Here is a 15,304-nt window from a genome sequence, read left to right on the forward strand (position 1 = left end):
TGCTGACTTCAAGCCTAGCTGGATCCAGGGACTCAAGGTTATAATCAGAGCTCAATCTTTCTTTCTCCATTCTTATGACGGGTTCTCTCTGGCAGGCAAGATGGCTCTCAGCAAACCCAGTGTATTCATTCCATAGGGCTGCTCTAACAAATTACCACAAACTGTGTATCTTAAAACAACAGAAATTTATTTTCTCACAGTTCAGGTCTGAAGTCTGAAATCAAGGTGTCAGCAGGGTTGATTCCTTCTAGAGGCACTAAGGAAAAATCCATTCCATGCCTGTCTCCTATCTTCTTGCGTTTGCCAGAAATCCTTGGCACTTTTTTTGTTTTGTTTTTAGATGCATTCTACAAATCTCTGCCTCCACCTCACATCCCTGTCCTCTCTGTGTTTCTCCTCTGTGCCTCTTTATTTAAAATCTTCCTCTTCTTTCTCTTGTAAGGACACCAGTCACTGGATTTAGCACCCACGCTAAATCTAGAATGATCTTTCTTGAGATCCTAAACTCAATTATATCTACAAAGAGTTCATTCCAAACAAGTCATAGTTTGAGGTTCCAGGTGGACACAAATTTTAAGGGGACACTGTTAAACCCACTACACCCAGCAAAGTCATCTTTCCCACTATCTATGGTACAAAGTCCCCCTCCAGTGGACCCAGATGGGATCATGTGCCTGATCTGTGGTGAAGGAATTGGCTGTTGAGTTTTGTCCCACCAGAGCCACATGGAGTGAGTTCTCAAGGGAAAAAAAATGTTCTGCTCTCAGAACAGGAGAAGACACATCAATGACAGGATCCTGGAACAAGCTCCTGGCAGAGCTTTCTGAGGGAGGATATGGAATGGTCTTTGGAATCATTATGCTTCAGAAGTGAATGGACTGCAGAGGTTAGTGTAGTGGCTTCCATTCCCTATTACAGATGAGGAACCAGAAGCACAGGACAAGAATGATTGAAGACCCCTGGACCTAACAGTCAGTGAGGGACATTCTGTTTGAGGACATTCTGTTTGAGAACACCTGCATTTCGGGAGCAAGAGGCACCCGGAGAATGGGACAAATCAGATGGGGAGAGGCCAGTACAGGAGACATGGATGGATCTTCAAAACACATTTTACAATAATTCCTACAGCTATCCCTGCCTTAGTCTACTTAAGCACTTTACCTATGGAGCTCAAAATTAGACCACTGGTTTTCAGAGGCAACTCTGAAGGCCTGTGTTGATGTCATGTTTCCATCCATCTTCAGTGAAATTAGAAAATTAAGATAATGTGGAAATTTTTAAATTAATTCAATTTATTTTTTAAAAATCATTTATTTATTTATTTACTACTTGTTTGGCCGCACCGGGTCGGGTCTTAGTTGCGGCACATGGGATCTTTAGTTGCAGTATGTGAACTCATAGTTGTAGCATGTGGGATCTAGTCTCCTGACCAGGGATTGAACCTGGGCCCCCTGCATTGGGAGCATTGAGCCCTAGCCACTGGACCATCAGGGAAGTCCCGTAAATTAATTCAATTTAAATGGCTACATGATGGTCCCAAAATTCTATCCTTTCTACTTTTTTGGTATTTGTTAAGCTGTTTTTAAAAATTAAGCCATGGTCAGAGTAGAAAGTAATTATTATTTTGTGTCATTTAGTTTTGTGCCTGTATTTGGCAAATGAAAACGTTGGCAACCCCAGGGTAGGTTTCCATATTTCTGGACAGGGAGGGGATTTTACCGACTCATGAAATCCAAAGGTCTTGGATACCTAATCTTGGCCAACTGCTTCATCTCATTAGGTAGCTCCAGAGCTGAGAAACCCCAGGGAAAAATCACAGAGGACTTCCCTGAACATTCATTTTCTAAAAAGGAAGGTAGCCTGGAGTTTGAATTGATTTTTATTGTGTTTGGAATGTTTTAAGAAAGCTCTCTTTCGCTCAGGATGAGATGGAGTTTGTTAGCAGCATTTTTAGTTGCTAAGGGATGTGCCGGGCATCCCTTAGTGAAGCAGGCATGTGGTACTTCCTAAAATCCTGTAGCTTAGAGACCGTACCACCATCACTGCAAGTGTTCAAAAACTATAAGACCCACTTGTTGGTCAAAGCAGCTGAGCTGGTTGAAAGCCTCTGATTTATATGAAAACATTTACCCGTACTTTTTCAAACAGGAAAATTAGCAGGGCATTCTTCAGAGTAATTGATCTGTGAATTTGAATTTGATTTGTTTATCCACAACAGCCATCACACCAAGTTAGCAATAAGCATGTTTCAGCCAAACTTCACGGTTGGTGACCCCTGAGCTGTACATTATCCATCATGCTACAGGCACTCCTGGCCCACTTTATCCAAGCCACTCTTGTTAGAATAACTGTTTGGAAGTAGGAGGGCCATTGTGAAAGCTTATTTAAGGAGCTAGTTAGACATAAAACAATTCTTTCCTGGAATTTAGAAGGGTGAGTTATCTTTGCCTAACCAGGAGGCAAAGAGATACTCAAGAGTGGCATATTGGTCATCCACTGGGGTAACCAGAGAGACCTGAATTTTCATTAGGTGGTCCTATTGTATCTACTCTCCACCTCTCCCAGCTTCCTTTAGGTTTGTTCAGTTCCTGAAGGATGAAGGAGATAAACAATGCTAAAAAGCCAGCAAAGAAAAGAAATAAGAGTAATCTAGTACGTGATCAAGGCCTCACCGTCCAGTCCCTAAAATAGAGAAAATAGTAAACATCCCTTACCCACTTCTTTTTTTTTTTGGTCAACATCTTTATTGGAGTATAATTGCTCTACAATGGTGCATTAGCTTCTGCTGTATAACAAAGTAAATCAGCCGTGCGTATACACATACCCCCACCCTCTTGCGTCTCCCTCCCACCCTCCCTATCCCACCCCTCTAGGTGGTCACAAAGCACCGAGCTGATCTCCCTGTGTTATGCAGCTGCTTCCCACCATCCATCCATTCTACATTTCCTTACCCACTTTTTATTCACTCACTGGTGTATTCATTGTTTGGTTGGTACATTCATACATCAATCCATTAAAAATCAAAATTTTATTAGTGACTATTACATGCAAGATATTCTTGTCTTAGGACATTGGATAGAGAGGTAATTAGAATGGACTTAAAGTAAAGGAGCTTTTAGTAAACTCATTTTAGCCTAGTGTTGAGGAGATTGTTGGTGTCCTGAGGGTCCTTGGGTGTCCTGTTGGCCTCAAAAGTGCTGACCAGGTTTCAGGCTTCTATTTCAGAAGAAGTGAAGCAGTCCAACTGACTGATTAGGGCTTTCTCCAGGTCTAATATTTTAAGGGAGAGAAACACATCATTGATGAGTCCTTCCCAGGGAAGGAAAGCAGACAAGGACTCAAGGCATAAGCCTGTCCAGGAAGAATGCATGTGTGTCTCCTGGAACTTAAACCCAAGGGAAATCTTGCTGGGAAAGAAGGGAAAAGAGACAAGTCACTAACCACCCTGAGTTGCCATTAATAAAATTTGTACTTATTGATATTAAGAATCATTATTGATTATTGGATATTAATAAACAATCCTAGCACAGGTTTAGTGCCTACTCATAACCATCACTGGGCTGGAGCCACAGACAGACAAAACATAGTTCTTACCCTACAGGAGCGTCTTATATAGTCATGGATGAATATTGGTGAAGAAAAAGGAGACAGTCTTGGTTTCAATTGAGCTTTGCGAAACACAAGAGGGAAGATAAAATCTTTTCATCCTTCTGGCATCTCATTGGAGGGATGGTTCTATCTGTAATTGAAAACAATAATAGCAACATATATTGCATATGTACTGTGTGCCAGGTACTATTCTAAGTGCTTTGAATACAAAGTGGGCAATCTGCAACCCAGAAAAGGGTCCTCACCAGAACCTGACCGTGCTGGCACCCTGACCTTGGAATTCAGCCTCCAAAACTATGAGAAACAAATTTGTTATATATAAGCCACCTATGGTACTTTGTTATAGCAGCTTAAACAGACTAAGACAGTGATCAAGGAAGGTCTCACCAAGGAAGTGACATCTGAGCAGCTAAATGAAGTAAAGGTGTGAACCATGTGGACACGTAGAGGAAGAGTGATCCAGGAGGGGGAAGGGCAAACACAAACCTGTGTCTGTTCACTTCGAGAACACAGGCTTTATATGTCATGTTGAGCATAAAAAGACGAGTCAGATTTGGACCCTGAACTCAAGGAGTTAATAGTCAAATAGGGGGAAACGGGTAAGTTTAAAAATGTAAACGATTAGATTGATTGACCTCACAATGCACCTGACAATGAGGGTTAGGGCACTGTGAGGGATGAAGACAGAACAGGGATGATCAGGGATGACCTCAGTTTGGAATCAAACCTTTACTTCCTGGGGTTAAAAATATAGCAGTCTGATCATCACATGCAGTAAACAAAATCATGGTTGTGATTGTTTTCTTTTACCTTTTCCACAATAAAACTTGTCAAGAATAGCAGGTTATACCTAGATCTGCATGTTTGTGTGATGGCCTGTAGCATCTTCTCATTGATATGGTGATAAATCTGAAATCCATCAAGAAACAATGGACAAAGAAGCTTTGCTTCACAAATGTTAACCTTAAAATCTAACGTCACGTTGCTGCAAATAAAGGGATATTTACTAAGAATTCCCAGCTAAAGCCACCAGTCAAACTCACTTGCCCTTTCTGGCTTTCTCCTTTTCTCTCTCATGCACTGAAGAATGATTTATCTTTTAACTTAGCCTTAATTCACAATTTCACAATTAATTAAACATCAGCCTAATCATTATACCCACAAAACATTTAAACTGATGTTGGGAGAATAATGGGGAAATGAATAATGCTTTGAAGGTCCATTTCAAATTAGTTATTTGATTAATGAATATTCCACAAGGGCATTTGGGAGATGACCTCTGTTGATGACTTAAAAAAAGACATGTCTGTTTAGATAATGAGAAGACAAAGCGAGCTTGAGTTATCTCTGAGTGTACGTTGTGTAGAATTACAAGGATTAATCCATATAAAATGTATTACTTTTCCTGTGGCTTGCTGGAGATAACATAGAGTTGTAAGATCAATAAATAAAGTTTGGCATTTCAAAGATGCTGCTTGATGATAAACTGTGCAGTGCGCACCTCAGACTGCCAGCCGTGGTGGCTCTGAGCACGAGACGCCCACCGGAGGTTTATGAAAGAAAGCTGGGCTTGTTCCTGATAAGGCTTGCAGTGGGGCAGGCTGTTTGCCTCATAAGCTCTCCATAATCTCTCCTAACACCTGACCTTTCGATTTCTTAGATGTAGAAGAAGAAAATTGGTTGTCACCTGCTTCCTGTATATTCAAACAAATAAGAAACAGCTTACCTTGTTTTGTAGTTTAGAAGGAACCTTTTCCCAGCAGTTTCGTGATCAAAAGCGCATATTGCAAAAGGGAATCAAATATAGGTCAAAGACGCTGACTGCAGCGCATGATAAGAGTAAGACTGAGAAGGAGGTGTTTCAATCACAACCAGACTGCCTTCTTTATGGAGAAATACATATCACAGACTTGACGTTGTAATCTCAGACAGTTAGGTTACTTTTCATCCTTAATTATGCTAAATCTTAGAACAGTCCAAGCTGAATCAAAAATGGGGGTCACCAGAGTCCCCAAAGGATTGGAGTTGTTTGAACATGAAGCAAATGCTAGAGAAGGTTTAATTGCTATGGCAAACAACATAGTACTTCCTTCCCTCCTGAGCTGTTTTTTACTTTAAAGCGTGGAAGTAACCCTCTAGAAGCAGGATTTACATTCATTCAATAGATAACTAATAATCCAGTGCTAAATAATTTCTTGGGAGCAAGTTGAGAACTTGAACTCTTATGGACCCCAGGGGACCTTTGGATGCCCGTCAGAGGGAATATAAGGCAGGGCCTCTAACTGCTATACACAAGAAGTTGGTAGACCAGCTGTTGGTGCCCACCTCCTTCCCAATGTATAAAGGATGAGTTAACATTTTCTAAAACCATCTGTTGAGCAACTCTGAATGAGTTTAACTCTAAGGTAAGAAAGATGGACTACTCTTTTAGAAACAGGAGACATGATATGGTTCAGTCTTCAAGGCTCTAGACTGAAATAATAGAAATTTTAGAAACTAGATCCTGGATCTAGTGGTGGCGTTGACACTGATTAACTGTTCAGCTTCATGCAAGTCACTTCATTTCCTTCCTCTAAAAATGGAAGAGCACAAGGTCCTACTGCATAGCACACAGAACTATATTCAGTATCCTGTGATAAACCATAAAGAATGTATATATATATATATATATATATATATATACACACACACACACAACTGAATCACATTGCTGTACAGCAGAAATTAACACAACACTGCAAATCAACTATACTTCAATTTTAAAAGATAATAATAATTTAAAAAATTAAAATGGAAGCGCTTTGATCAGCTTAAAGTTTCCATTCAGCTCAAAATCTCTCTTCTTCTATTCCTTTGCATGGGTGAAAAAAATCAAGAAGTGTGGCAGTGAGATTATTTGTAGTTGTTGTCACATGACCATGAGGGAGAAGAATTTATTAGCCTTTTGGGCAGTTGTTCTTTAGAACTGAGTCTTCAATTTTTGCTTTGCAGATGTCCTTTAACATAAATCACCCAGCAGGAAGTTATTTATTACACTCTGCATTTATCTGCACTCATTTCCAAAAAGTACTTGAGAGCCAGGTTTCTCATATCACTTGTAGTATTGCATGATGATTTTGGCATCTTTTGGCATACAATCCTTTTGGACTTGAGATATTCTAGCTCAGGTAGTATTTCTAAAGGTAATTGTCAAGGGAAAATCCTTGCTTTAATTTGGCCTTGAAAAGATTTCCTTATGCTGACTATTTTCAAGATAACCTTCCTCCAGGAGATCATTTAAAAGTCAAATGACAAGACTGGCTTGAATTTTCCCTTTTCAAGTCCAGAAAGATTTTCTTGAAATATTTGGCATCTTACTCTTTGACAAAGCAGCATTTGGGGACTGCCCGGGATGTCAAGCACTTTTTGGTTTCTTATCCTTTGCTCTCTATTCTCACAAATGGAGACATCCTTGCCATTGGGATCAGTTCATACCTAGGGCAGGGGGGATTTGAGTAAATCTTTTACCTTTCCCTGAGCCTTGTATTGTGTTTTCCTCAATACTCCTTTAGCTTGACCTTTGAGCTCCACTCCAATGACTGATTTTCTACTATTGTGCCTTCATCTTTGTATCTCCTCTAGAGCCTCAATACCTGAGAGCAATGGTCGCCTAGTCTTTGAACTGGTGCTCAGTGACTGGCTCTGTGATATTCCCTGAAATTTTTCCCTGATGCCACCCACTTGCCTAGCTTTATCAGTCAATATTAGACCTTGTTCTGGTTCATTAAGAGGCTACAACTCTTTAAGAGTGCTCTCAGGGACATCCACCCACAGGGTTCCAGGGACCAAGGTTTTGTACTTACGACATTGGTTGTTCCTTGAATTCATTTCTTGATCCTAGTCCAACCAGAAGTGATAACGCAGCTTTAACATCCTATGTGATTCCATCTTCACCTGTATGCATTACAATTTTAACAATGTACAACACTATCTTTAGTCAACTAACATAAAAATGTTCCTTATTAATAATTGATCAATGTGCAAATTCCTTTAGTTATTTTTGTTAATAACAAATCCCATCCTCCAGAGTCTACACAGGGACCTGGATTTCACAATACCAGATGTGCCTGGACTGTGACAATCCCAGATTGGACTCATAAATACAATTGCTTTACTGATGAGTTAACCATCATGATATCCTGGTCCTTCTGCTTCCCTCCATCAGCAAGCTCGTTCTGTTATAGATGTCTGATTTCCTGTTTTAAATCCTCCTCTTTCCAGCCCCAGGACAGCCAACTATACTCTGCTTATCCACATGCAAATAAAGACAAGAAACCTGACTGAATAACAGATTGACATAGGACAGCTCTGTTAACAGAAAATGTCCTATTATTCAGAACCTGTAATGCCACCAGTGTCTTTCCAGTTTTCCATTTGCTCCTATTCTTTGCCATCTTTCCCCTTTCATTGTGGGTGCCACCTTCTCATTAGTATCCCAGCAGGAAAGAGTCTTCACAGAGAAAGTTGCTGAAGCTGTCCTTGGTGGAAACCTGTTCCCCTGCTTGCATTTTCATGGCTGAAACCCATGGTTATATTTGCTACCTACCCTTTATCACCTGGGCTTTCATGAAAGAAAAGGAATTTGAGGAGCAAGTGTAGTAAGAATCTAAAAAGACCAGAAAGTGTACTTAAGGACTGGATCTCCAGCAGAGCAGAGGTGTCTGGGAGAGTAGGTGCAGTCTTTATTCAGAAAGGGACCCAATTCAGAGGGCTTTTAAGTGCAGAGAAATCACACAGCTGATAATCATCAGACATGATTTTTCCATTGAACTGCCATTGTGGAGTCACATTTTAAGACACTAAACTTATTTTCCCCACTCCGTGAAAGTTCAAAATCAGGGCTATTGTGAGTATACCATACCTTTAAAGTTGGTAGGAGGGAGGGAATTTCCCCTCTTTCCTAAAGCAAAAGACGTTTTTATACATACAGATAGAATACATGGATAGGATCCTGGCATATGGCAGATGTTAAATTTGGCCTTAAGAGTAACACCTCACAAGAAAAAGAGAAGTGAAGGAAGCCTTGCTGTACAGTGTCTTCAGTGCAAACTTGCAAGTCAAATGCTATGGCTGACTATGGGGCAGAAATCTGAGTTAGTATTATTTTGGACTCATTTCTCCTGGACAATCAGGACTCTTGTACCCCTTGGGGCTTGGATGTAGAGAGGATGAGACAGTCTCTAGCATTTCCCTAGGATCCTTGATTGCTGGTATTGTGATGTAAGACGGCGCTACTGAGCCATTCTTAGCAAGAATTTTTTCCCCGGACAAATTCTAGGATTTGAAGGCATAAGTGGCAGTGGAGATGGAGCCAGAGGTGCACAGATACAGTGATCTATACTTTATCTCTGTGAGTTATCTTTAAGACACCATTTATGGTTTTTTGCTTTGTTTTGTTTTTTGTTTTTGAGGAACTGTGGCTCTCCCATACCAGGAAGAGAATGTAGGTAACTTTTTCCATTATGGTGCCACTGGAAGGACTGATTGGGGCACATTTCATCACAAAGAACAAAAACTTTGCTAAATTAATTAAGAATACAGAAGGAGCTCATGGTACCCATTTGTAGGAGGTTTAGCAAAGTTTTATACTGGCCGGCCCTGGAAACATGGAGCCTCAAGACTGAAGGACTTTCTGCAACTGTTTTTTCTCTTCTTCCCCATGGCCCAATACGACCTTAGTGTGCCCATATTCCCATAGAGATAATCCAATTCACTCTGTTCAATTTTGGGAGTGTTTCCAACATCTTCCCCTGGTCTAAACAGGACTGGCCAGGAAGGGACTCGTCTATGCCTAATCCCTAGCATGCTGATGAAAACATGGTGAGCACCCAATCAATATATGTTTGTCGAATTAATGAATGAATGAGTCAAATAACCTTTAAATGAATTAGAGAAATATCATTGCAAAACCTCTTTACCCAAAATATCAGGGAAGCAACGATCTCATGGAAAACAAAAAGTGACTTGAATGAGGAATAGACACAAATGTTCACTGTATAAGGACCTCTGCTTTATATTCTGGATGGTGTCACAGGAGGAGGGAGGGAGGCACAACAGAAAAAAAATAGCTATATGTGCCCAAGGACATCAGGGATGGGCTTATTTCTCAGAGAGAGGAATATGGGATGCCAAGATCCCCAAATCTGCCTAATACACTGGCTTCATGTTTCAACCTTCTCAGAAGCATCATGTCTTAAAAGAAGATTTCCAGGAGAGGGACCACAAAAGATAAAGGCGTAAAGCTTTATGAGCGTCGAAGACATTTTGCACAGTTAGACTCCAAAACTCTCCATAGAGATGCCCCCTGATAAAGACTCCTTCTTTGACCAAATTTAAGTCAGGATCCTCTAGGCCCTCTTTGACTAAGCTTCAACCCTGGCCTGCCTCTAGCAAGAATTCTGTTAGGCCAGTTTAGCAATAATCCCTCACCCTTGGTATTACCTCTTGGTAATTTTCTGTCTACTGACCCTCTCACTTTCCTATAAATCTCTGGCTGTCCTTGCTGTATTTGGAGTTGAGTTCAGTCTTTCTCCCCTGTTGCAATAGTCTTGACCCCTATTGCAATAGCTTTGAATAAAGGCTTCCTTGTCATTTTTTAAAAAGTGTTGGAATGGGGCGTCCCTGGTGGCGCAGTGGTTGAGAGTCCACCTGCCGATGCAGGGGACACGGGTTCGTGCCCTGGTCCGGGAAGATCCCACATGCTGCAGAGCGGCTGGGCCCGTGAGTCATGGTCACTGAGCCTGCGTGAGGCCACAATGGTGAGAGGCCCGCGTACCGCAAAAAAAAAAAAAGTGTTGGAATAATTTATCTTTTATACCCCTTTTTCCACTCACTAGCTATTCTTCCCCCGCTCCAGGCTACGTTCCCTGGTCTCTCTGGGGAAGAAGGAAAAATGTCTGCCACTTCCCGTAGCACCATCTAGAATATAAGATAGAGATCCTCACATCACTGAATTTTTGTGTTTATTCCTCATTCAAGTCAATTTTGGTTTTCTTTGAGACAATGTTTTTCTTCTCTGGTATTTCTGGTAAAGAGATTTGGCAATGATATTTCTCTAATTCACTTAAAGATTATTTGATTCATTCATTCATTCAACAAAAATATATTGAGGGCCCACCACTTGTTCATCTTTAGACCAGGTACTAGGTAAAGAATCCTTAAAACTCATAGTCATGTCTTTTGTTTTCAATTAATTTTTTTTTTTTTTTTTTGCGGTACACAGGCCTCTCACTGTTGTGGCCTCTCCCGTTGCGGAGCACAGGCTCCGGATGCGCAGGCACAGCGGCCATGGCTCACGGGCCCAGCCGCTCCGCGGCATGTGGGATCTTCCCGGACCAGGGCACGAACCCGTGTCCCCTGCATCGGCAGGCGGACTCTCAACCACTGCGCCACCAGGGAAGCCCTGTTTTCAATTATTTTTTAACTGTTTTCTAAAACATAAAAGAATTCATTGGTAAAAATGGAATGCCCTCAAGCACGTACCATCTCACTCCCCTCTCCCAACTTCTAATCTCCCAGGGAGGTTCTTACAGATTTTTCTCCAAGCCCAATATAAAAACACAGGTTCAAGAGACCCAACCGGACCCAACTTGCCATTTACAATTGATATCTCATGGCTGTTCCATCTTCATTTCCTTCAACAAAAGTTTTAAAATAATTTTGATGTCAAGGGAGTCAACTCTCATATGCAGTGTCTAGAACACTGTACATGATCCACAAATATCTGCTGAATAAATAATCTTCCACACAAACACCTTGGTTAATCCAAGATCACCTCTTGCTCCCATGGAAACTTCTATATGTACTTTGCCACCAACGACAGTTTCTTTATCTGATCTACTATCATAATATTATACCCTTGTATGTATGCTGCCCACGCTATTTGGTTGCTCTTGTCTTATACGTATATATTGTCTCCCAAGTAGAATAAAAACTTCTTGAGAGTTCAACGGTAAAGCTCACATTATTAAAAGACAGCAACGTGCCAGTCTTTGGACTAGGTGCTGGGGATACGATAACAGCTAGTATTTATGAGCACTTACTACCAGACACATACTTCATTAAGCACCTAAAGTAGAATTAACTCTTTAATCTCCATTACAGCTATGAGGCAGGTACTACGTATTATTAGCAACACGTCACCTATGAAGAAACCGAGGCACAAAGAGGTTAAATAACTTGCCTAAGGCTGCGCAGTAAGAGGTAGAGCCAGGTTTCTAGCCCATACAGTCCAAATCCAGACTCCATGCAGCGTCTGAGATCTCTGTTTTATGGTCTGACTCATAACTCTCAGTTAATTAAATTGAATATATGGGAAGATAAAATTTTTCTACTATTCACTCAATCTTAAGAGAACTGTGTTGGAGAAAATAGGTTGGCAAGTTTGACATCTTTTTAGCTGGTGTGCGTGAAGAGATGCCTGCTGTTCTGGAAATAACTTCAGCATGACACTGTGTTTTGCCAGCCTTCCAGCTAACTTTAAATCATGTGGGTCACAACTAAAAATGCTCTGTCCTTTTTCTTGTTGGGATTTTGAATTTACAGAGCTTACATAAGTAGATGTTGTTAAGACAAGGATGAGAGATGATTTGATTCGGGTATATTTGCTCAGGAAGAAAGTGCAATCGAGAATTAGCCCTGAAGGGAAGGACTTCTGATACCAGTTTTTCATTCTTCAGAGAATCCACTGTGCCTCTAAGCAAGTCATTTTACTTCTATCTGTCTGTTTACCCTTTTCGAAAATGTGTGAGATAATCCCTATGCCTCCTGGAAGCAGATAAAGATGCTAGCTTATTTAAGTATCAGAAGAAAACGGGATGAAAAATTCTATGATTACATGTTTTTGTTATACTAAACAACAGCAGATCCATAAAAAGTTTAAGTGCCTTGACGTGCAGGTAGCACACCCACAAAATTAAGCCCCATTATGGCAACATTTTGAAGGAAGGGCTGCTTAACTGCTTATACCCACCCACTCTGGGTCCCAGAAGTTTAACTGAAATAGGCTTTGAGAGTCTATTCCAGAGGAATCAATATAAAATACCATCAGGAGGGGCTTTAACTCTAGACTTCAGGAAGACAAAAGAAATGGTTCCGAATAATGTGAATACACACTATAAAAAGACTAGGACATCATGATACATACGTAACAAATGATAAATTCTATGTCCATTAAATTCTGAGATAAATTACCAATTTGTCCTCACTTAGAAACTGATGACAACCCTTAACCAATGAGGTCAAAAGAAAAGTTTCATCCATTAAGTCTTTATTCAGACTCTCCTGGTTTCCTGTGTATGTTTCTCACAATCCGTGCTGAGGTTGGTAGTATCTTTGTATTAATTTTCATTTCTTTTTGCAGATAACTCTCAGTCTCTGCAAATGTTTTGGCATAAAGTTCACTCTAAGTGTTCTTTATCAATTGACAGGTATTTTGACACTTTCCAATAGACTCCTCAAGATGCCTGTAGCCACAATTTGCTAAACCCAGACTGGTGTATCTAACCCACTCTGCTTTACATGCTCTCTACTGTGCTGTGTGATGAACAGACACATTGAGTCACCCAGATGGGGCGAAGCTGAAGAAGACAAATGCTTCTTTCAGCACCCTGAAAATCTCACTACCCAACATAGCCCTGAACCTGCAAACAAAAACGAAACCAAACACCTCTATATCTAATACCATCATGCTTTAAGTCTTTATGGCCTTAACATCAAGTGCCGAGTGGCATCTTGACTTTCTTTTGGATAATGAAATACAAAACCTATCGTGTATGTGAGAAAGTGATGAAGTAAAGGGGGCAATGGGGAACTAGCTTCAGGAAGTGAAAGAGAAAAGGTGTGTGCTGCATGTCATATCTGGTTTTGCATTAGGATGGTGGTGAGATGGCTTTCCTTTGTTCCTTCCTTCTGAGGAAGGTACATATTTTGTATGTGTCTCTAATGCAGGGAGTTAGATATCTTTGTTTACCTCTACCTCAGTCCAGGGGCTCTATCTTTTCACAGTTATCAGGAGTTATTTGGAATATGAGAGTAAGAGAATAATTCTACATTTGAAATTCTGTGGAATAAGAGGGATGGATTAATTAGGAAGAAACTCAAGTGCATTGACAACATAGCTTTCAGCCCAGGCTACACTATATTTCTAAGTCTACCAGGTATGCAACCATACTTTGTAAATGAGGAAGGGTTGTCTAAATGCAAGGCAGCTTTTTGTTGTAAGAAGAGTCTGGGTACTTGCACACCCTTTGGCACTTAAATATATTGGCAGCAGCCAATTAAGCTCAGAAGCATAAACACAGAGCTAGAATAGGTTTTCTTCCGATCAGTGTGCACTTCAAGCCCCTTTCCCATTTGACTTGGACCATTCTTCCTAATCTACTTTTCAGTGGAGCTGAGATTCGTTTACCAGGCAGGCCCTCCTTGTGATCTTACCTGAGAAGACACACTTAATGAACTGCATACACGGTGACAAGATTTGTGGGCAGATATTTGGACAATTAGTTCTGTGTTGTTTGTGATGTGGTGAGGACAAGACAGTCCTGGAATCTGGTCCAAGCTCTTTATCACAATTCATCATTGCATTCTTCCCACAGGAGGGAGGCCATCCATGCTGTCTTGGCAAAAGGTGTGTTCTTGATCCCACCTTCTTTTTCTTTTTTCTTCCTTTTTTGCAGTACGCGGGGCTCTCACTGTTGTGGCCTCTCCCGTTGCAGAGCACAGGCTCCGGACGCACAAGCTCAGCGGCCATGGCTCACGGGCCCAGCCGCTCCGCGGTATGTGGGATCCTTCTGGACCGGGGCACGAACCCGTGTCCCCTGCATCAGCAGGCAGACTCTCAACCACTGCGCCACCAGGGAAGGCCCCCACCTTCTTTTTCAATATTCCACGGAACAATGAAGGGTTGCTTCAAGTAAATACTTAAGCAAGTGGGGTTGAAACTGGAGTTTTTCAATTTGATATGGCATTAGACATAGGAGGATTCCCTCACCTCTTTTCAGGCAACTGGTGTGTCATGAATGGCTCAAGGCTCCCCATTACTGACTGGAGGTGGAGAAACAGAGCCGTCTTCAGACTTGAATTTAGCTCCTCTGCTTGCCAGCTGTGTGAACATGGACAGGTTACTTAGACTTTTGTAACTTCAGTTACCTTATCTACCAAACAGTGATAGTATGCACTTCAGAGGGTAGTATGAGTATGGGCTTTACCTGCAGGTGTTCCTTCAGCAGAGGTTTCTTAAAAGTCCCAGCTCACTTTAAATCATTGTAAAAGTAATCTCTTTGAAGACTTCTAGCAGAGAGGTAGCACTGCTTGGTGATCAGCCCTCACTTTGGCCAGCAAGGTGCCAGACACCAATACATACAATGAAAAGATCCAAGAAAGAAGAGTGGATCTTATGCCCCAGAGAGACTACAATGGTACAGGCTTGGAAGATGGCAGATGTACTGTGGCCCCCAGGACCCATGCCAATCATTCAGGTGTACATGTGCACTTCACACGCTCCACCAAACATCCCCCAATGTCTGTGGCTCCAAGCCTATAACCCAGGGCCTGTACTCACCCATCTGGATTTCACCTGAGGTATGAGGATTTTATGAGTGCTATGGTCTGAACATTTGTGTCCCCCAAAATTCATATGTTGAAATTCTAACCTCCA

At 41.3% G+C, this 15,304-nt stretch overlaps 1 long non-coding RNA gene across 1 annotated transcript; it reads right to left on the reverse strand.

The window, feature by feature from the left end:
- Positions 1 to 2,882: 2,882 nt before the first annotated feature.
- On the reverse strand, positions 2,883 to 14,749 carry LOC117201173 (uncharacterized). The gene is made up of 3 exons (XR_007470098.1): positions 14,639 to 14,749; positions 7,452 to 7,542; positions 2,883 to 3,739 (listed from the first exon to the last, which is right to left on the reverse strand). It is a non-coding gene; the product is annotated as an uncharacterized LOC117201173 (long non-coding RNA).
- Positions 14,750 to 15,304: the final 555 nt, after the last annotated feature.

This window comes from Orcinus orca, chromosome 11 (genome assembly GCF_937001465.1).
Source record: "Orcinus orca chromosome 11, mOrcOrc1.1, whole genome shotgun sequence".
NCBI lineage: Eukaryota > Metazoa > Chordata > Mammalia > Artiodactyla > Delphinidae > Orcinus > Orcinus orca.